General features: G+C 39.9%; 1 long non-coding RNA gene across 1 annotated transcript in view; it reads left to right on the top strand.

The window, feature by feature from the left end:
* Positions 1 to 22,840, top strand: part of LOC121029343 (uncharacterized) — a 48,304-nt gene that overhangs the window by 13,350 nt on the left and 12,114 nt on the right. Inside the window, exon 2 of the long non-coding RNA XR_005789688.1 lies at positions 10,298 to 10,377. This is a non-coding gene — a long non-coding RNA (uncharacterized LOC121029343). The remainder of the gene's footprint in view (positions 1 to 10,297; positions 10,378 to 22,840) is intronic.

The following is a 22,840-nucleotide window of genomic DNA, read 5'->3' as shown; positions in this document are numbered from 1 at the left end:
GAAGGAAGGAAGGAAGGAAGGAAGGAAGGAAGGAAGGAAGGAAGGAAGGAAGGAAAGGAAGGAAAGGAAAGAAGAAGGAAGGGACAAGCTAATTAATCAAGGTACCACCAGTAACAAAAACATGCTGCTTCAGCTAAACATTAAATGTGATAGTATAGTATTTGTAGGTATAGATATTAGGACAGAACAATATATGTTCTGGCTTGAACTTTAAAAATGGAAATTTGTGTAAGGTCTAGATTGAAAGACAATCCTAGCCATTTAAGACATTTATTTCACATTTGCATTGTGCTTATTCCAGAAAACAATTGGTATAGATTTATAAAATCAAATGTAGTAGAAATTAGGCCAATTAAAAGAGAAAACTAAATCAATTAAAAAGAGTATAAAGATAAATGTGACCAGCACAAGAATGTTGTGTTTTTTTTTTTCAACGTTTATTTATTTTTGGGACAGAGAGAGACAGAGCATGAACGGGGCAGGGGCAGAGAGAGAGGGAGACACAGAATCGGAAACAGGCTCCAGGCTCTGAGCCATCAGCCCAGAGCCCGACGCGGGGCTCGAACTCACGGACCGCGAGATCGTGACCTGGCTGAAGTCGGACGCTTAACCGACGGCGCCACCCAGACGCCCCTAGAAGAATGTTTTAATCACTGTTCTTGAGTGCTAAGTTTGGTCAAAATTTCCTAATAGGGTGTAGAAGGAAACATTGGATTAAGTAGTTTTTTATTTGTTTGACAAAAGAATAAAGACAATTTGTCCTAAAAGATATATTTTTTCTTTATAACTGATTTCAATATAATCACTTTCACTGTATTTGTTATTGTAGGATAATAATAACGTCTCTATATTTTTTTGCAAAATACACAGTCATGTTCAAATGGACATTTCAACACTGACCCTTTATAAAACTCAAATGAAGGCATACAATGGAGATATTACTATAGAGCATATAAAAAGGAAATAATAAAAATATTTGCAAAATAGAAAGGCTCAAATTCTCAAAAGTGCATAGCAAACACGAAGTAAATACTGTTACCACTATAACTTATTACTACTTCTGCTATTACAGCAGCTTATGAGGCATTAAATGAGGATCCCAAACGTGTAATGCACTATAGTGGGGATCATTCCTGTGCTATTTAACCAAATAGTTGGCAAGGATCACTACTAGATAGAAAATAAAAATACATGCTCATATACATATACATATTCATATACGTGTTTGTTTTGTCTATATTTAACTTTCTTGCCAACTATAGGAGTGGTCTTGGGGATTTGTTTTTAAAGTTGTTTTTTGTTTTTTTTTTATTTTTGGAGCAAGAGAGAGCATGAGTGGGGTAGAGGCAGAGAGAGAGAATTCCAAGGAGGCTCTGCTCTGTAAACACAAAGCCAGACGGGGGGCTCAAACTCACAAACCATGAGATGACCTGAGCGGAGATCAAGAGTCAGATGCTTAACCGACTGAGCCACCCAGGTGCCTCACTCTTAATTTTAATTCTCAGTTCACATCCTCAGATTTATTGGTGATGATAGTTGCAGGAAAGAGAACATTCAAATCATTTAGGTCCAGATCTCAAACTTTGGAATAAGCCATTATTCTCACCCCTGGCTACATGCTGGAATCACCTAGGAAGGTTCTTTGTTTTGTTTTTCTTTTTGTATAATAGCTGCAGAGATTTGGATTCAGTTGACCTGAGTTAGGGCTCTGATGATGGTAATTTTAAAAGCAATCCAGGTTGGGGCGCCTGGGTGGCTCAGTCGGTTGGGCGTCCAACTTCGGCTCAGGTCACGATCTCGCGGTCCATGAATTCCAGCCCCGCGTCAGGCTCTGTGCTGACAGCTCAGAGCCTGCAGCCTGTTTCAGATTCTGTGTCTCCCTCTCTCTCTGACCCTCCCCCACATGCTCTGTCTCTCTCTCTCTGTCTCAAAAATAAATGTTAAAAAAAATAAAGTAAAAGCAATCCAGGCTGAGAACCATGGATAATTTGGATAATTAAGAAAGAAAAGAAAAAAGAAAAAAGAAAAGAAAAGAAAAGAAAAGAAAAAGAAAAGAAAAGGAGAGTATTTAAAACAATAATAATGGGTAATAACTGTTATACCTCAACTCCCACAATTGTCAGTGTTCATAATTAGCTAAATAATTTCCTGAACTTTACCGAAATTAGGTGTGTATATAAGTTTTTAAATGGCAGCTAAAACTGTATAGAATTTAAATAGTTTACAAAATACTGTTAAGGTGACAAAAAGAAAATAAACACTGGCCTATGAATAAATAAATACAAATTGAGTTAGAAATATTTTCATTTTAAATAAATAAGATGAAACTAATAAAAACATGCAAAGTGTAAAATATTATGAAGACTGGCTTAATATGAGGCAGGCAATAAAGAAACATAAAGCTATTATAAAGACAATTTTAAGAAACTCAACAGGCTATATAACTAAAATATACACAGATCATTTCCAATGAACAGGAGTGAGTGAGTGTGTGTGTGTGTTCTTGTGAATAGTATAGTTGACCATTTATCACACAGTAACTTCTGTGGGCTGGCCAGTGATTTACTGTGTATTTCAACTCTTGCTGTATTTGGCATGGCTACACTAAATTGAATAATCTTTAAAACCAGGTATTCCAAAAAGAAAGAGAAAAATCTCATTATCTGGTGTATAGACAAAAAAGGAAAGACCAATCATGTCATCTATTTACCCAAAATAGAAGTCTCTTGGGTGCCTTTGTGGCTCAGTTGTTAAGCATCTGACTTCGGCTCAGGTCGTGATCTCAAGTTCATGAGTTTAAGTCCCACATCAGATGAGCTCGAATCCTGCTTTGAGTGAAAACATGAGCCCCTCTGCCTGTGAGCCTAGCTTCTCTTTCTCTTTCTCCTTCTCTCTCTCTCTCTCCCCCTTGCTCACTTGCACCCTCTCTCTCAAAGAAAAAAAAAAAAAGTCTCTCATGGGTCAAGGCCTATATGGAAAAATGTATGTTATGGAAGATCCAATGCTCAGGTTCTACCATGGTTCAGGTTCCCAACTTTTAGATCTTGTGAAGATTTGAGGAGTCCGATTGTCAGGATATCGCTGTGTCAGGACAGATGAACAGCAACCATCAGCTGCCTCAGTGTGTCAGACATTTTCAGTGCCCTGTTGCCTCCCACCTACAGCCTCTTGCTGGTCCCTTTTCCTGATACATTGGAGAGGAGAACTTAATTTCACTGATTAAATCTCTCTAGGACTCAGGAAGAGGAGATATGATCTAACCAACAATTGAATTTACTATTTTATATTACTGAGGGACATGCGTTTAATGGGTCAGAGACAGAGTTGGTCCACTGGACTGAGTCAAAGCAATTTAAATTCACATCACACTGTGGATCTAAATAATAGAGACTTTGACCCTGGGGAGGAAAAACATCTGCAGGTGAAACATTCCTTGTAGAGACTGAAACCTTCTCCAACACTTTTTATCCCAACCTCAATTATTATATGATTACAAATAATAATAATAATAATAATAATAATAATAATAATTGTTTGCTTAATTTAAAAATTGTTCACCACATCATTCAGAGAATTTTAATTTCGTTGTTTAGGAAAAGGAGTCAGCATGTATGATCATATAATACAAATTAACTATCCTTAAAGTATAGGTTAGCCCATCTTCTCATTTTTGAATGAAAATGGAAGTCCCTAGGAAGTCCCTAGGAATGATATACGAAAACTGTAATTACCAGTGATATGGCTCACAGAAAAACTTGTTGAGGATGTAATTCAAAGGTAAAAAAAAAAAAAATCAACATTTGGAATGAGACTGTACACGGCTCCCTACACAAAGTTGCCATTGAATATTAGCCAAAATCTGGAACACTCTTAGATAGGAAGCCTACCAAATAGCTCTGCTGGTGCCCATCTTATAAGTCCTATATCTCACACAAGACAAGTTTATTATCTGCACCTAGAGAACAGTACAATCTGTTGGAGGTTTAAGGAATTGATAAAAAACAGTCTTTCCACTCAAGATTAAAACAAATTGAGAAGTAGACTAGGATCCAGACAGGTGGAGGCAGTATCTTAGCTTTATTACTGGTAAAAAAAACAAAAAAACAAAACTCTTTGGAGAATGTGACTGTATTTGTTATGATAAGTAATGCTGTTTTGTTAAAAAACCAACCCCAACATCTTAGTAGCTTAATACAACAAAAGTTTATTTCTTGCTCATGTGAAATCCATCAAGGATGTTCCTGTTTGGTAGGTGCCCATCAATAAGGTTGGTCATTCAGTGGTCTTCCATAATGTGACTCCATCATCCTCTAGGGTTTTGGAACATTCTCCTGAAGTCTCTACTTCCGGTCAATAGGCTGGAAAGAGAGACTGTGAAAGACTACACAGGAGGTTTTTATGAGCCAGTAGTGGAAGTGGCTCACATCAGTTCAGCTCACATTTGGTTGCCTCAGCCACGAGGCTTGACCTAACACTAAGCAAGACTGGGAAAGCGGGGAATTCAGTCTAGTTCTATGTCCAAAAGCTAGAGGAAATGGGTTTTGGTGAAAACATAGCAGTCTTGGCCAAAGTAGTGCGATCTCAGCCAAGTGGGCCTGCTAACATCTCCTCCCTGTGGTAAGCCAGCCGATTCACCCCTTAAAGAACAAGAGAACATCCCTGCAGGGTAGACCTTGCCTCACTGAAGCTCACAGCATGGCTGAGGGAGACACGCAGACCACACCCTCTCTGTAGGCAGGCAGATTCCAAAGAGTGGAGAGGAAAGGGTTAATGGAACATTACTAATTTTTTCTTCCAATCTCATCAGTCAGAGACAGGGAGAAGAGAGACTCAAGGAATGCTGCTCCAGAAAAATCATGCCCCTTGGAAATAGCTTTTATTCTACCCTGGCCTCCCTGACACAGCTGCCTGAGTAATCCTGCTAAAACAGAAGACAGGTAGTGTCAGTCCTTTGCTCAAAAGCCTCCAGTGGTGTTCCATCTCACTCAGGGAAAAAGGAAGGTTTTCAGACTGCCCTATGTGGCCCCAGTCAATGTCCCTACATCCCTGTCCCCATGTGCAACGTCCCTACATCCCTGTCCCCATGTGCCTTCACATCCTCTTGGTTCACTCCACTGCAGCCACATAGGCCTCCTTGCTGTTCCCTGTGGATGCCTCTCACCTCAGGGTCTCCTCACCGGCTGTTCCCTCTGGAAAGCTGTTCTCCAAGGTATCCAAGTGGCTCACCACCTCACCTTCTCCAGACCTTGTTCAAATCTTTGCTTCCCTGTTCACTTCATTGAAAATGGATACTTCTCCTCTTATATTATCCACTTCCTTTCCTGCTCTTCCCCCTCTCCCATACTGATCTCCATTTAACATAGTATACAGTTGATTTTATTTACTATCTTTCTCCTCTCCTTCTTACCCTCCCACCACCAGAATTTAAATTTTAAGAGGGCAGGGATTTTCATCTACTTTCTTTACTGTTGTAACTCTAGGACCTGGATTAGTTCCTGGGCTATAGTACACACTCAGTAAACAATTCTGGAATGAATGAATGAATGAATGAATGAATCAGGTATATTAAATTTTTGTATTATTTGATTTGCAAATAAGCTTTGGTTTTTTACAGTTGTTAAAGAATTGTAAAAATAGCACAGAAGAAACCCAGTTTTATACTTAAACATATTTAAACAATGTTATGACAAGAGTAACTTAAGTCAACACTTAATTTTTTGAAATACACTATTCTAGGTAGGTTGATAATAATCTGGAAGAATCAGAGTGTTGCTGTAATATTAGAATTAGGAGAAAACTGAAATATTATCTAACCTAACATTTTACCTTAAAACAGAAGACAACAATTCCAGCATTATGGGAGTGGTTTTGTTTGTTTATTTTAAATTTTTCTGTGCCTCCTTGGGTGCCAAATTTTAAGGATTTTGTGGCAGGGGCATGATTTTCTTAATCTTTATAACATTTGTATTTACAAATAATTTGAAATTCCCTGACGAAGGTGACGTGTTGCCACGATAAAATGAAATTCTTCACAGAAAATTCAGAAATGAAAAGCTGTTCTAATGGATTTAACAGATAGATATTGTTGGGAAATATTTAATTCTCGGAAATAAGCATGATGTCAGTCTGCCATGTGTCCTTTTACAAATCTTTCATTTCTATCCAAAGAAATATGTAGTTTAGTAACAGGGATAAAATTGTCATTTTCTCAATTTTAACAATGGCTTTTATGCAATTAGTCTGTCTCAAGCAATTTGGGAAATGCTGCTATGAATCATTAGAAATACATGAAGGTTTGAACTGTGAAGTTTTATTAGAGAATTATATTATGCCACAGGGACTCTTCAGTGGGTAACACAATGTCAAGATGAAAGCCACTTAGGAATTCAGTTCTATTGCCTGTGTCACTGGAGGGTGGGTTGAACACCCACACGGTGAAATTTTGCTAGTTGTATGAAAGGAAAACATGAGAATTCTTTTTTAAAGGTATTAAGTTTTAACATATCTAAATAATTAGTCTAGGAGGGAATAGTCTGCCCTCTTGAAATAATGAATATGGACTGTCTATTATTTCAGTCTGTGATGACTTTAATATAACACATTGCAAATCACAAAATGTCATCCATTTGTTCTTTTACTATTTAGTTATTTATATGTATCAAAAGAAAGTGAAATTTATTCACAGGAAGCATTGCCCTCTATTTTGCTGATGTAGATAATGGATCTCACTATAAATTATGTAGTAAGGTCTTCCCAGCCCTTCGATTTGCTCTATCCTCATTTTCAGGGCCAATTCTCAGTTTTATTCTGCTCTATAAGATGTTTGAGATACACTAACCACTTCTGGGGGATTAAAAAAGGGCAGTTCAAACTGTATTTTTGTTATTAGGATAAACTTCATGCTGAACATATATGTAATACCCTGTGATGAGAAGCACTTCAAATTAACCTGTGAAAACAATTCTAGGCTGTGTTTTTGAATAAACAAAAGCATGTCCCCAGGAATCATTCACAACATCTTAATTATACACTTTGCTTACAGTATGCATAATTATATTCTTCTTTTCCTGTCTTAGGCTGAGAAAGTTTTTCAATTCTTACAAATGCTGGGGATGTACTGTCATTAAAAATGTCAAAGCACTATCAGGAGAAGTTGGTCGGAGTTAATGCAAGTTATGGGCTGAGTTGTGTCCCCCACCCCACCCCCCAAAGTCACATATTGGAGTCCCAAACTCCAGTACCTAAGAATGTGTCTGTGTTTAGAGAAAGGGTCTTTAAAAGGGTAATTCAGTTAAAATGAGGTCATTAGGGTGAGCCCTAACCCAATCTGACTGATGTCCTTATAAGAAGAGGAAATTTGGACACAGGTACAGAGCGAATACCTTGTAAAGACACAGGGAGAAGATGGTCATCCATAAAGCAAGGAGAGAGTCCTCAGAAGAAACCACCCCTGCTGACACCTTGATCTTGGACTTCTAGATCCCAGAACTATAAGACGACAAACTTCCATGTTGAAAGCCACCCAGCTTCTGGTACTTTGTTCTGGTAACTCTAACAAACTAATACTTAATAAAACAATAAAGGTAAAACACCTTCAGTTGTTTTACACCAGAAGATAGTGGTATAGTAGATTAAGAATAGTCTAGAAGCGCCTGGGTGGCTCAGTTGGTTGAATGTCGACTCTTGGTTTCAGCTCAGGTCATGATCTCACATTTCTTGAGTGTGAGCCCCACATTGGACTCTGCTCTGACAGCAGGGAGCCTGCTTGAGATTTTCCCTCTCCCTCTCTCTGCCCCTCCCCTGCTCACGTGCATGTGCACATGCTTTCTGTCTCTCTCAAAATAAACAAAGTCAAAAAATAGTCCAGAGGGATGTAAGATCTCCATGACCTATTTTTCTATTGGTTTCCCAACCGCATTGTGGTGTTGCTTAGAGCAGAGATGATGTCTAATTTGTCTTTGAACCCCCTGCTCTTTGCACAACAGTGGGTGCTCCTACATCCCTAATGAACAGATCAATAGTTCACTGGGGGAGATGTGCGGCAATGACACTCTGTGTGTTCAGATGTGGTTTAATGCAGGGTTGAGAGAACAGGCTCTGGAGCAAGATTGCCTGAGGTTGAATCTCTGGTCTGCCCCGTACGAGTCATCTGCTCTTGGACAAGTGTCTTTATCTCTCTATGCTTCTGTGTCCCCGTGAGTAAAACAGAGATCATCATTACATCTGCCTCATCAGTTTGCTGTAGTAAATGAGTACACACTTAGAATGGTTCCAGGCACAAAAAAAAAGACACCCAGGAAGTCTTTGCTATTAAATTAGTTATTTCGAGTAGGTTCAGAGAGCATGTGACAGAGACAGCTCTGCCTCAATCGTTGACATACACCAGGATTCTGGGTCTGGTGACAGTGCTATCAGTTCTTTGGCCAAATTCCAACTTTTGTCCTTCCCAGTAAGCAGCCAAATCCACCCCACTGTGGGAGAGGAACTGGCTTTTATAAAGCCAAAAAGGAACTTTGCAGCCTGCATAATAAAGAGCAAGGTCATTCTGCCCTTCCTTCACCTGTCTGCAGCTCCACACTGTCATGTTAGGGTCACTAAGGCAAGCAGTTGTCTCCATTGACTGGTAGTGACTTTAGATCAGAAGCATAAATATTGGGGGACTGGAGAGAGGTTGAGAGGAGTCAGAGAACGCACATACTTAACACATAAGTCAAGGCCAAAATGTCTGCCTTGCTTGACCTCCTTGCAATCCTGGTACATACCGAGAGAGAGAGAGAGAGAATATGCCCACCTGCAGCAGAAAACTTAAGCAGTGGTACTTAAAATGCAGTCCACAGACTTGAGTTCAAAGGGGACATAAATTAATAGGTGAATTTAATTTGGGGAAAGCTTGGGTTAGAAGGTGAGCTCTTGGTAAGTTGAATGAAAGAATATACATTGGTAAAGACAAGGAATAGAAAAAAACCACATTCAATGAGAACCTATGTTTCAGATGCAATATCTCATTGGATCCAATCAATAAGCCTAAAGGTAAGTAGAGGTAACCACCTCCATGCCTGGTATCTAGGGACAGGAGATAGGAACTGCATGCCTTTTCACAAAAATAAATGCTGAGTGATGTCATCCTTCGTCCTACTCAGATGTTGTACCAATACCTTCTCCTTCATAAAGGTTTTTGTTTTGCTGAACTTCTGTTGTTCCACTAATGTGAGAATTATGGTATACATTATATGCAACTGTAACTCTCTGAGAATACTCTATGGATGACTGAAAGAAAGGAACCCATGGGGTATCTGGGTGGCTCAGTCAGTTAAGGCTCTGACTCTTGATTTTGACTCAGGTAATGATCTCAGGTTGTGAGACTGAGCTCTGCGTTGGGCTCTGTGCTGGGTATGAAGCCTTCTTAAGATTCTCTCTTTCTCTCTCTCTCTCCCTCTGCCCCTCCCCTGCACAAGCTTGCTTTCTCTTTAAAAAAAAAAAAAGGAAAAGAAAGAAAGGAACCCATTGAGGTCCAGGTTATTTCCAAGCCTAGGGGCCCCAGAGGGGCAACACCTTGTGAAAAAGGTAAGGATGCCTTCAGCAGCAAGTCATGTAATTTCCCAGTAAAAATGACTTTAAAACAATGGGCTTAATAGCTCATGTGACATCCAGAGCTGGCTAAGTCCACAGTGTGACATTGCTGTCAAGGACCCAGCAATGTCCTTTCTGCCCCTCTGCTCTGCCCCCTTTAGGGTGCCATCATGTTTCCTCTTATAGACACAAACAGTTGCAGAAGTTTCAGGTGTCACACACAAACACAACACTATCCCTTCAAAAACAGGTGTGTGTATTTCTCATAGATAGCATGCAAAATCTTCCCTAGCATGGCCATGCATGCTGTTGCCCTCAAGAAGACCTAGGTTGGGTCATATAACCATGGCTAAATCCAGTCACTGAGGAGAGTAAAAGTATGACTGACGTAGCCACTAGTGGTGCATAGTACACAGGAGGGTGCACCCCAGAACAAAACTGGGGCTCTATCAGTAAGGGGGACTAGGGAAAGAAGCGCCAGCCAATGGTGTCCACCTCTGAATTCACCAGTCTAGAAGGACTTCATGTGGTTTTTTTCCCCAGTCCATTCAGAGTTGACTTCCTATTTTAGCCTTTAGAAGGCAATCTATTACTCTTTGTTAGCCTGAATTGCTCTGCTGCCCATCCCTATATTGATCCCATGTATCTCAACTTATTGACTTGTTTATAAAAACTCTAAGGAAGGAACCATGCGTGATAATAACATATGACCTCCTCCCGTTTGCAGTGTGCATCATTATATAAAGACAGCTTCTACCTATAGTTTCATGGTTACTCAAAACAGCGCTGTGAGAAGATCAAGACCAGGTAAGTCACAAGGGGTCTTGTCCAGAGTCAAACAGCTTTTAGTTTCTTGTATTTGCTCTACAGCTCAGGTCTTCTGACTCTTTGCCCAAGGTTATCCCCTCCATTGAACAGAGTGGTGTTCAGCACATATTCGTTAAATAAATGGATTCACATTTAAAATCTGGGGAAGTGTGCACATCACTTACTGTTTTTTGGACTTTGAGAAAATATAAAGCACTACACTGTAACAAGATTGCCACTGGAGGTCGCTGTTATTTCACAAAAGGAGAATTTTTTTTTTTTTTTCCAGAAAGAACAGCCTGCTCCTATCTTAAAATGCCAAGCGAAATGATAATGGTGGTTGTTACATAACATTCCCTGACTTTCCAAGGCTTTTGGAATAGAAAGCTCATGCTTAGCGTATTTAGTGTTAACATTTACCAAACATTCTGCTGACTGACATAGCTAATCTTTTTCTGTGGCGTTTCCTCTAATTTATAATTACCATTTCTTTTTTACAATGTAAAGATGGTGGGATTATTTTGTACATAGAAAATTTCTTTCCTCAACGTTGCATTTCTGCCTTGGTATATTCCCAAGGAAGGGCCATCTATATTTCCCGTGGGTATAATTTGAGAGACATTTAGAATTCAAACCCTCTTTTCACCTGGGCCGCCCTTGCAATTGGTTCACAGATATCTTAAGTTTCATCATTAGCTCTCATTCCTTCTCATTAAGTTTGTGCACCCCCACTTTGAAGGCCTGTGCTCCAGAATGGCATTTCCAAAGTCAGAGTTCCTCAAAATGTCTAATGCATGAAACATGTGGTAAAAAGGAGGGTTCTTCAGTCAAGTGGCATTGGGAAATGCTGCAAAAAATAGTCCCATTTGCAGCTGCAAAACCTGATTAGCAAGTTAAATGAAGAGAAATTCAACAGCAAACAAACCCTTGGTGTAACTTTAACAAGGCTTCCAAATTTTTTGAGCAGAGGTCAACACCCTTCTGTAAAGGACCGGATAAGGAAGTATTTTAGCCTTTGTGGGTTATCCCGGGTCTCTGATGGAACTTTTCAAATCTGCCATTGTGACAGGAAGGAGGCTGTGGGCAGTGTGCAGATGAACAAGTGTGACAGCGCTCCAATACGACTTAGTTTAGAGACAGACAGTAGATCATGTAATTTTCACATGTCATGAATTACTGATATATTGATTTTTCTCCCCCACCATTTAAAAATCTTAAAGCTTGCGGCTCTATGACCTTTGTATGCACAACATTTATATGACTTGTGCAGCACAACAGGCAGTGGGCCTCATTTGGCCGATAAGCAGAGTTTGCTGACTCCCGCTTTAGACCACAAACTTACTCTCCTTACGTTTTAATTTTTCATGTGGCATTTATTAAGACTGAAGATCTATAAGAATACACTTTGTCAAAGAGTGGTAGCTAACTCTTGTGATTTTTTTTCAACCTAACAGCCTGCTTGCTTACTTAAGATATTAATAGGGGGAAAGCATGAGAAATCAAGGACTCTTTGGGTGGGGAGTCCGAGGAAGGCACAGTCCTCTCTCTGCCCACAGTACTGTTTCACTTAGTTCCGGTCCTAGAGCAGGGGTATGTAGAGAAACTCCATTAGGTCGTGTCACCCCGGGGGCCAAGGCTTGAAGAGCTGGTGTGCCTCCATCATCTTTATCTCCCCATTCAGAGCCACGTGACCCCACCGTTAGCTAGTACAGCCTCCAGATGGAAGCCACCTTGATGGACATTGGCTTGTTTTCAATTTTTAATATTGTAAACAATGTTGTGGCCCATCGGCTATATTCCTGGATCTCTTTTTAGATCTACTGCTCCCTTAAAGAAATGACCCAGGACCCTTGTATCCAAATGTTCTTTCCCTATGCTTGTGGAAGCTGGGTTCCAGTACAGCAGCATCAGCATCATCCGGCACCTTGTTGACGATCCAAATTGGCAGTCCTCCCCCAGATCTAGGGTCCAGCAATCCGTGTTTTCATAAACCCTCCAGGTTATCCTGATGTGGGCTAAAATTTGAAAAACCACTGATTGACAGCCACCAGACAGGACGTTCTATGAGATAAGGAAAAGAAAGTCTGAAAGCTATCATGGATTATTTGGCTAAGGCAAAAAAAAAAAAAACAGCTGTTAAAAAATAAGAATTGAAAGGAAGCCTGCTGGAAAGAGATGGTGAGGAATTAGAAATCTGCATTTCAGCAGAGATGCTGGTGGGTATCCCAAGTGTTCTATAATTGTGTAAATCTAAAAGTATATAATAGTAAGATGTCTTTGCAAAGAAAAATAAGAATGGCTTGTAAAACTTTGCAAATGAAATCACTTGTAAAACTTTGCAAATAAAAATACATCACCTCATGGAAAAACGTAAAATAACAAAATTAATTAACTTCTCAACAGATATTTCTTGGGCAATTTTTTAGCAGTTATAATTTGGTAAAGAATCAAAGTAATTCATTTAGGAAGGAGAAAAGAGAAATTCTCACAGGTTGACTAGCAGGAAAAGGTCCAAGAATCACAATAAAAAAGGTTAATGTTTAATTTAAAAACAAGTTTGGTTTTGTTTTTTTTTTTCTGTCTACATTTGAAAGCCTGTGACAGGTGGTTTCCTTTTTTCAGGGGGTAGGGAATCTTCCAGTCTTATTTTATTCATTTATGTTTGTATGGAAGTGTAATTGACACACACTATCTTGCTAGTTTCAGGTGTACATCCTAGTGATTCAGTATTTTTATACATGACGAGATGACCCCACCATATGTCTAGTTACCATTGTTCATCAACATGGTTATTACGGTATCATTGACTAGATTTCCTGTGCTGTACCTCACATCTCCATGACTTATTTTATAACTGGAAGTTTGTACCTCTTAATCCCCTTCACCTATTTTGCCCAGCCCCCAGTCTCTCCTGACAGTTTGTTTCCTATATCTGTGTATCTCTTTCTGTTTTGTGGTGTGGATTCATTTGTTTTGTTTTTTTTTTTAGATTCCACATTTTATTTTTTTATTAGAAAATTTTTTATAAGTTTACTTATTTATTTTGACAGACACAGAAGACAGTGCTCTCAGGGGAGGGGCAGAGAGAGAGGGAGGGAGAGAATCTCAAGCAGGCTCCACACTGCCAGCATAGAGCCTGATGTGGGGCTTGATCTCACCAACCATGAGGTCATGACCTGAGCTGAAACCAAGACTTGGATGCTTAATGACTGAGCCACCCAGGCACCCCTAGACTCCACATTTTAAAGGAGCAAGTCTGGTGTGAGATTCATGACAGGGCTAGACTGAGCATCAACACCTTTTGGAGTAAATTTCTCCTTATACTCAGTGTTACTCTCATCTTCCTTTGAGCAATCTATTTGAGTTTGGATCAACTTTAAGTGATTACATTTAGTTCTCTAATTGTTTGTTATTATACTCATTTTTACCTTTTAGGTCTAACCTTTGTGGGGGGTTTTTTGTTGTTGTTTTTTTCAGTATTTGCCATTTATTTCCTTCTGACATTTTTTTTTTTTTAATTTTTTTTTTTCAACGTTTATTTATTTTTGGGACAGAGAGAGACAGAGCATGAACGGGGGAGGGGCAGAGAGAGAGGGAGACACAGAATCAGAAACAGGCTCCAGGCTCTGAGCCATCAGCCCAGAGCCCGACGCGGGGCTCGAACTCATAGACCGTGAGATCGTGACCTGGCTGAAGTCGGAGGCTTAACCGACTGCGCCACCCAGGTGCCCCAAGACATTTATAAAGGTGATTATAGTTCCATACCTTTACAAGAACTATTTAGTTTGTCATATGAGGCATTCAACATATTTTCCTAATCTCTGTGACCTCGAAGGTCCTCATTTCCTAAAACTCCATGATTCTACAATTTACAATTTGTGCCGTAGTTCTGAGATCCCAGGACGCAAAATAAAGGAGATGGATGAATTTGTTAAGAAAAGCATTTCAGAAATAAGAATCCCAACATTAATATTTATTTTGCACTCAACTAAACACGAATCTAGATTTAGGGATGGTTCACTGCTCATATAATTAAGCTAATGTTACAGAACTGCGGAATCATGAGTCTGCAAATGAAAAGAAATGGAGATACTAAATCAAATCTAGAGTTAATGAGCCTTTTCAGGCTTCATCGTGTTAAACAATATATTCCATTATTATAAATATTTGTAACAGTTGTAAATCAGATGATATACGATGCATTGATGAACACACTTTGGACCAAGTAGCCTACAATTTCACAGTTATTTTGAGGAACTTTATCATATAGATGACATTTACTCCATGTCTTGCTGCACCTGTGGATGACTTTTTATTGTGACATGAATCACCATATAATGCTTGGATGGCTGAAGGTTGCCTCTAGAAATCAGAGCTGTCAGAATCCATTTTTACACAACAGATTGAAAAAATAATAAAAAGTAACTCCTTTAATTCACACTTATTATTTCTCTTATTGTGATATAGTTCCTACTCTGCTTAGGAAAGTGAAATCTATAAAGATGTTTTTTTTTTCTGTCTCTGCAAAGAAGAGTCTATTATCAAAGCAATCAAAAATGACTCTGATTATTTTTCCTAAGAGAAAGTCATAACTTTTATTTTGATTTTCAAAACCCATTATAGTGGGATTCTTGGGTAGGCTTCCATATAGGGATACTAAAACAATCAGTAAATAATCTCATTTTGGAAATGGCCCCAAGAAACAAATGGCAAATCACCTCATATGTCAACCGGCTTCAGAGTGTTCCACACAATAATCAAACATCCATTCTTGTTAGAACCTGATTTTTGTGAGTAGGGGTGTCAGAAAGACAGCAGGGTCTCCAATTCTGAGTCTCTCCCCCAGTCGGATAACCTTGTTGGATAACTTTTTTTAGAACATAACACTTAATGTATGTTATGTACCAAGCACTGTGCTAGAAGCTGAGGATACAAAGAAGACCAAGCTATAACCCTTCTTTCAGAAAACAACAGTGTCCTGCACAAATGTAATCTTGAGACAGTCATGTAAATGTTAGGGTAAGGATGTACACAGTCTGTTCGGGAAGCAAGGAGAAAGATTTCAACCCAAGGCTGTAAAGGCTGGCTTGCAGGAGGGGGGCTTTCAGGAGGAAGCCTCCCTTCCCTCCAGCCCATTCAGCATGGTACTCGCATTGTGTAGCAGAACCAGAACTTGCCCCTAGATCTTTCCAGTGCTCTTTAAAAAATTTTTTTAATGTTTATTTATTTTTGAGACACAGAGAGAGAGAGAGAGAGAGAGAGAGAGAGAGTGACGGAGACACAGAATCTGAAGCAGGTTCCAGGCTCCAAGCTGTCAGCAAAGAGCCCGATGCGGAGTTCGAACTCACAAACCATGAGATCATGACCTGAGCCGAAGTTGGATGCTTAACTGGCTGAGCCACCCAGGCACCCGCCCCCCACCCCCCACCCCAGTGCCCTTTTTATGAACAAAGATGCCTCTTGGGAGATATTACCCTCCTTCACAGTGGTATATGTAAGGATTTACCCCTATAGTGGAATCTCCTTATTGGTGAATTTGGTAAAACTTTTTTTTTCTTTTCCCAATAAAACATTTTTGATGACAGGTAGGGATTTTCACACTTGCCTGTGACTAAACAGGGAATGGTATAATTGAATCTGCTTTTCTCTCAATTCATCTGTTTCCACATACCTCTTAGGGCTGCTTTAAGACCTTCTCTGAGTACAGGGATGGATGGTGAATTTCAAGGCTCCATACCACCTTAGATCAAATGGGTTAAAATGTATGTATCCATATCCCACATTAAATACAATTTACATATAACCATAAAGCAACTGAACTGAATTGCAGCTGACTAGTTGACAACAAGGTTTATTTTGTAGATATTTAATTAATTAATTTTTTAAATGTTTATTTATTTTGAGGGAGAGAGAGACACAGTGCAAGCAGGGGAGGGACAGAGAGAGGGGGAGACACAGAATCTGAAGCAGGCTCCAGGCTCTGAGCTGTCAGCACAGAGCCCGACGCGGGGCTCGAACTCACAGACTGCGAGATTATGACCTGAGCCGAAGTTGGACGCTTAACTGACTGAGCCACACAGGCACCCCTATATATTTTTTAATGTTTATTTATTACTGAGAGAGAGAGACACAGGGCACAAGTGTAGGGAGGGCAGAGAAAGAGAGAGACACAGAATCTGAAGCAGGCTCCAGGCTCTGAGCTGTCAGCACGAAGCCCGATGCAGGGCTCTACCTCACGAACTGCGACATCATGACCTGAGCCGAAGTCAGACATTTAATCGACTGAGGTGCCCCGATATTTAATTAAATGGTGTTAAGTTATCCCCTGTGTTTTGGAATAATTTTCTTCAGGTTTCAGACATATCCCCATGCTCCTGGGAAAGCTTATTGCTGGTAGGTACATGCCTGTCCTGCCCAGGTACCTCTTTTCCTGTGATCATCTAGCCCTGCTTAGAATGAGTTAAAATACTTAAATCAAATTTTCATTATATGCTCTTTAGTATACACTATATAATAATGTACATATTATTTTATACCTATATATAAGATCAATGTTTTAATTAGCAGTTGCCACAATAATGTTCTGCAGTGAAGAACCACAAAATCTCAGTGGCATACAGTAGGCTTTTATTCTTTTCTCATGAGTTTGCTGATGAGCTCTGTGTAACATACTTCTCATCTTTCTCCTGGGACCATGAACTAGCTGTGCTAGCATGAGCTTCTCTTGTTGATGGCAGAGGTGCGAGAGAGCAAGCGTAAACTCATGAGCCCTCTTGAGACCCAGACTTGGAACGGGTACAGCCACTTCTGTCTGTATTTCATTAGCCAAAGCAAGTCATAAAAGTCAAGGGGAAGAGAAATATGCTCTCTCCACATCAAGGTTGTAGCAAGAGTGTGGATGTGGATAAGGGTGAAAACTTGGGGCCAATAATTGGGTCTACTAAGTCACTGCCAACCTATGCAGTGTCTCCTATGCACTGTGAGTGAGCAAAAGGATTTGAAAGATGTATGCTCACCAATTGACCTTAAAACCCATACCTGTAGGAGATGTGACCCAACTGTCCCTCCACCAGCTGGTGAGCCATGTGCCCATGACGCCACATCACCAAAGTGAACTTCCTGGGTTGGAGTTACCTTCCTCTATGCCCAGGATAACCACACTCATATGGGCATGAAGTATACTGTGGTCAAAAGCTGGATTTAAGAAGATCAGGATATTCATTTTACTTTAAAGTTAAAGGCATGGTTTCCAAGAAAAAGCTGTCTCTACCAGCTCGTTGCTTTGAGACAAACAATGACTACCTTTCTGTACCAGATATTAGTTGTGTTGCCCATAATGGCCCTATTTCCTTTAAAAGTCTTTCCCTTATCTTCAGCTAATCCTTGATGCTTTGATCAGTTATTGCCTGTTACTTTAGTGATGGCTTAGACACTGGCTTTATACTGGGTTGTGGGGAATTAGGTTCTACTTGCATAAATAAGTTATAAAAAAGCTTAGGGCAGAAAGTCACCACCATGGGGCTAAAGTGCCTGAGGATAGCTAGCAAGATATTGTAATTGGGTCACGAGTAACTTGTTACATCACCTGCAGGAAATCACTTTCCATCTGAGACCAATATACTATTGTAGTTTGATCACGAATTCCACTTGCCCTCCAGACCCTTTGCTTCTTACACACACAAGTGAATGACTACCTGATTGTTTTCTCCTTGTTCACATGTGTAAGATCTTGTTTTCCTCATGTTCACCACGTGGGTAATATCTTGTGAGCTCAATAAATATGGAAATGAAACCCCTGTTCGGGTCTCTTGTCTCCTCTCAGACATTAGCCTCTCTCATATTCAATTCTGCATCTGCTCTCTTGCTGGACAAGAGAGAACTCCAGACTCATCATCTGCAACACTGGGTATCTTTATAAATTTTTGATTATGTGTTTATTTATTTTCATTGCACATATCCTGTACATTTACTGTAAAATATTAAATACATAGATAAGGAAAAAGAGTAAAGTGCTGGGTGCTTTATGCATATCATTTCAAATACTCCTCACAACAATTCTGCAAGATAGGCATTGTTTGGCCCATTTGACGGAAGAGGAAACTGAGGAACAGTGAGATAAAGGAATTTGCCTAAGCTGACAAGGCTGGTAAGTGGCTGTTGGAATCTTCTGGCTCCATAGCCATCATACTGTGTTACATAGTGCTCATTTACTGCATACAATTCCTCTACCTGGAGCTCCATGGTATCTTTATTTTATTTCCTTAAGCCTTTAGTTAATACAAACAATAAGTCCATTCTCAGTATAAAAATTTAAACAATGTAGAAATATTTAGAGTAAAAAAGTGAACGTTCACTGTCAAAATCCCCAAATATCTCCTTCCCTGGAGACAACTACTGTTGTCAATTTGGAGTGAATTTTCCCTGGATTTGTCTTATGATTTAAGAAATGCAGTTTATATTTTGTGGGTGTGTCTGTACACGTGTATGGGTATGTATGTGTGTACTTTACAGAAAAAGAGCCATATTATACCTACTCTTCTACACAATTTGTATTTCTTGCCTAACGTTTAATTTTAGAGACATGTCTGTGGCACAGTGTTAGTTAACTCTCGTACCCATTTTGCCACTCTTCAATAATGAAAGGTTTATTTTCTAGGCATATACTGTTCAGAATAAAATGACATTTTCTACCCTTCCTAACAGCTAGGTGTGGCCACCTGACTAAATTTTGGGCACAAGGGTGTATATGGGAGTGTTGAGACAGATCTTAGTTCCCTTCTTTAAGAGAAAATTGCCATGTGCTGTTTGAGCCTTTCCTTCTTCGTCCTTTTTTCCACTCTGCTGTCTGCAAAGCCGATGACACCATCCTGAGCTGCAGGGCTGGGACCGAGCACAACAGAGCAATAAGATACAGAGGTCCATGTGTCAACACCATAGAGCGACATATCAGTTCTGATCCTCCTCTCTTTGCTTCAAAGAGAAATGTATCTCTATTCTGTTAAAGCCACTGATATTTTGAGGTCTTCTGTTGTTTGCAACTGGTCTTAATCCTAGAATCCTAAGTGAGTTGCAGCAAGTGGCCGAACCAAAGCACGTTCCACTGTCCTACTAGAAGTGCTTAGGTGGTGGACAGCAAGGAATCAACTATTAATGGCTAGAAAGCTCATGACCCATATTTAGTTCAGTGGTCCCTACTGAATTCTGAAAGGCAGACCATAAGCTGACAGAGGCAGTAGGGTTAGGAGAAAGGAAGAAACCGCAGAATGTTGATGGCTACGTTCTCTGCCTTCTGGGTGCAGCGAAGTCCCACTTGAGAGAGATGAGTCCAGATCAGAGAGATCTAGCAGGAATACAGCTCCACTCTGGATGGCCTGTCTGCCTGGAATCTTCCATCTAAGTTGTCTCATTGGTTACCTGGGACCCTATATAATAGAAAAATGTTGTACCCCCAAATGGAGAAGTTATAAGCGATGACTCTGAAATAGCAGCTACAGCAGGAAGTAAAATCCCCAAGTCCTTTCAATCATGTTCTGCTAAGAGTTTCCTGACAAAAGATGGAAGCCAGCCCTGGGGCAAAAGATCCAGCTTACACTGATTGTTTTCCAGGCTGTCAGTTGCAGAAGGATTGTCAGAAGGCCTCAAGGTGGCCAACATCAAGCTGAGCAAAAGGAGCGGGCAGAATACCGCAAATAGGAATGAAAACTGCAGGCTCTCTAGTTCAGTCTGGAGCCAGAGTGCTGAGATCAAACCTCTTAGCTGAGCAATCCTGGAAAATTGCTTGATCTCTCCACTCAACCAAACTGATTGAGCTCCTATTATTTTGCCAAGTACCATTCATGGGCTGGGGACAACGTGACTGTTGTGGGTGTTGAGTTCCAGTGAGAGGAGAGAGAGAGTTATTAAGCAAATAAATAAACTAACATGGTAACTACAGATAGTGGCAAGTGGTAAGAAGCTAATGAGGGTGACAGAGAGTGTTATCAGTGGCTATCACATCCAAGGAAAAGTTCAGATTCTACATTACTTCTAAAATCCTTCTGCTTTACTCATTATAGTGGTTTAAGGGAGCCTTGCGACAATGTTTCCCACTTGAATGCAGAACCAAATGAGAGATAAAGCAAAGGGGTCAGGGCGATCCCACTCAGATGTCAGACTTATTACTGAGAAAAGCTCATTTCGAGCACATGGCGTGGTCCATGACAAAAACAGGCTTTGGAAAATGGAGCCTCAGAACTAGACTAAGTTTCTTATCCAGCCATTGGGATGGGACACTGCTAAAGAAACTACAATTCACTCAATTAAAAAAAAATTTTTAATGTTTATTTATTTTTGAGTGACTGAGAGAGGCAGAGTGTGAGCAGGGGAGGGGCAGAGAGAGAGGGAGACACAGAATCCGAAACAGGTTCCAGGTACTGAGCTGTCAACACAGAGCCTGACATGGGGCTCAAACTCACAAGCCGTGAGATCATGACCTGAGCTGAAGTTGGATGCTTAACCGACTGAGCCACCCAGGCGCCCCTTCTCTCAGTTTAACAATAAGGCCCAAAGCAGGTAAAAATCTGATGAAAAAGAACCTCCACCATAGAATACTGCAGATCATATTTTTAGTACCTTCAAGGAATATCATTTATAAATATTTCCTTGTCTTTTATCTTGATAACAAGCAAAGCAGCCCATTCAGGGCCTTGTCTTCCCAACATTTTATGTCACGAGTGCAAAACTTTTAAGTCTCCTAAGTGTTCTCCACTAAATCTGCTCATGTCTGCTGGTTTTAGAAGTCAAGGATTCATACAAAATACAAGGTATAAGAAGTTTAATTCTCCGATGTCATCAGCGATAATCTATAGTTACATACGGAACTAGGAATCTCACAAAAGGGGCAGTAACCTGGACTTAGGTTGTGTGTAATTGTGTGAAAAGGAAGATTACAGTGCTCACTTTGAAATGTTTCTAATTCCCTCCATTAACCCCACTTTAGAGATGGAAAAGTTTAGTCTTGGCTCTTTGCTGCTCCATTCTGATACATCCTAGACCTAAGTCCATGTTTCTACTGAGGATAGTAGGGGCTGGTAACATGGCAGCATTACAGATAAGGTCCACTGGTGTGGGAATGTAATCTGGACCTCCCCTGTACCTTTCCTCTCTCGTGATACAGCCTCTAATGTACATTAATATCAGGGCAGAAAACTATGGCACAGGGTATTTCATTGTCTAGGACTGTCAAACTTGCCTAGGAAGCCGATTTCTCTTTAAGAGAATTTCCACAATCTCGATGCATGTGCTGACATTCTCTTTCCTGGGTGTATTATTCCTCACACTCAGTTCTTGTTCTTTTTTCTCTGACATTATAGAAGAAAATTAATGGAACAGAATAAATTAGGAGGCCTGGTGCTTTATCATCTTAACTGTTCAGCAAACTTAATTGATACCTTGGGGAGATCAGGAGGTTCTTGCTGATAACTCCTTTAGAACAAAGGGCTTTTTACGTGCTTTTGTTTACTTCTATGTTCTATTTACCGTAAAGAATCTCGTATGGTTATGGTGATGTATAAATAATAAATGCAATAGCAAATATGATAAAGTTTTGGGGAGACATGACAACTTTATCCTTTTCAAATTAAACTGCAAGATTTTGTCCCAAAATTATCTATACAACTGACAAACTTGGTCATTTGATTAGTTGTAAGTAAACTAAAAATCTCTAGGTTTCATTAAAATTTCTAGAATATTTATAACATTGAAAAGTAGTTCTTAGAAAGGCTGTGGAAATTCCCTTTCAAAAGTGTCTGAAACAGGATTTCTTTATTTGGGGATCATTAGGGCTAAACCTTAGATAGGTATTTTCTCAATGTCTGTTGCAACCTGTGTGTGTGTGTGTGTGTGTGTGAGAGAGAGAGAGAGAGAGAGAGAGAGAGAGAGAGAGGAAGAGAGAGAGAGAATAAGTGCATGCATATACCTGCTTTTTCTTAAGAACTGAATTAACAACTAGCATATTGGAGGCTTTCTATCTAATTTGAGGTCCATACCTGTATCAAGGTTAAAAATGATCATTTTCTAAATGAGTAACAAAGAGTAATCTTTGTGCTTTAGATTTACAGGAGTTAATTTTCTCTTATATTCTCTGTTTTTCCCGTGTGAGAGATGTGTCAGAAAGAATAAGTTCTGGAGAAATTTTAGGGCAAAAAAGAAGGGGATGCTTGTCAATTGCTCAAAATCATCAGCTGACAGGCCCCCTTGTTATTCACTTACAGTCTTCAGCTTAAAGAAGATGAGTTCTGTGGGGTTCACAGGGGGAGGAGGGTGCCCATGTCAAGAGATAGCCAAAGCTTTGAACTTGTGCTATTGAGGGGCCAGGGCAGGTCCAGTTCTTGTGGATGTCAGTTTAAGCTCTTCAACTGCCTCTTTCTTCCTTTCTTTCTTTCTTTCTTTCTTTCTTTCTTTCTTTCTTTCTTTCTTTCTTTCT

Source organism: Herpailurus yagouaroundi, unplaced genomic scaffold, assembly GCF_014898765.1.
Source record: "Herpailurus yagouaroundi ecotype Mexico unplaced genomic scaffold, PumYag 28, whole genome shotgun sequence".
Taxonomy (NCBI): domain Eukaryota; kingdom Metazoa; phylum Chordata; class Mammalia; order Carnivora; family Felidae; genus Herpailurus; species Herpailurus yagouaroundi.
Note: the sequence above shows the minus strand (reverse complement) of the source record. Positions and strands in the feature narration are given on the sequence as shown.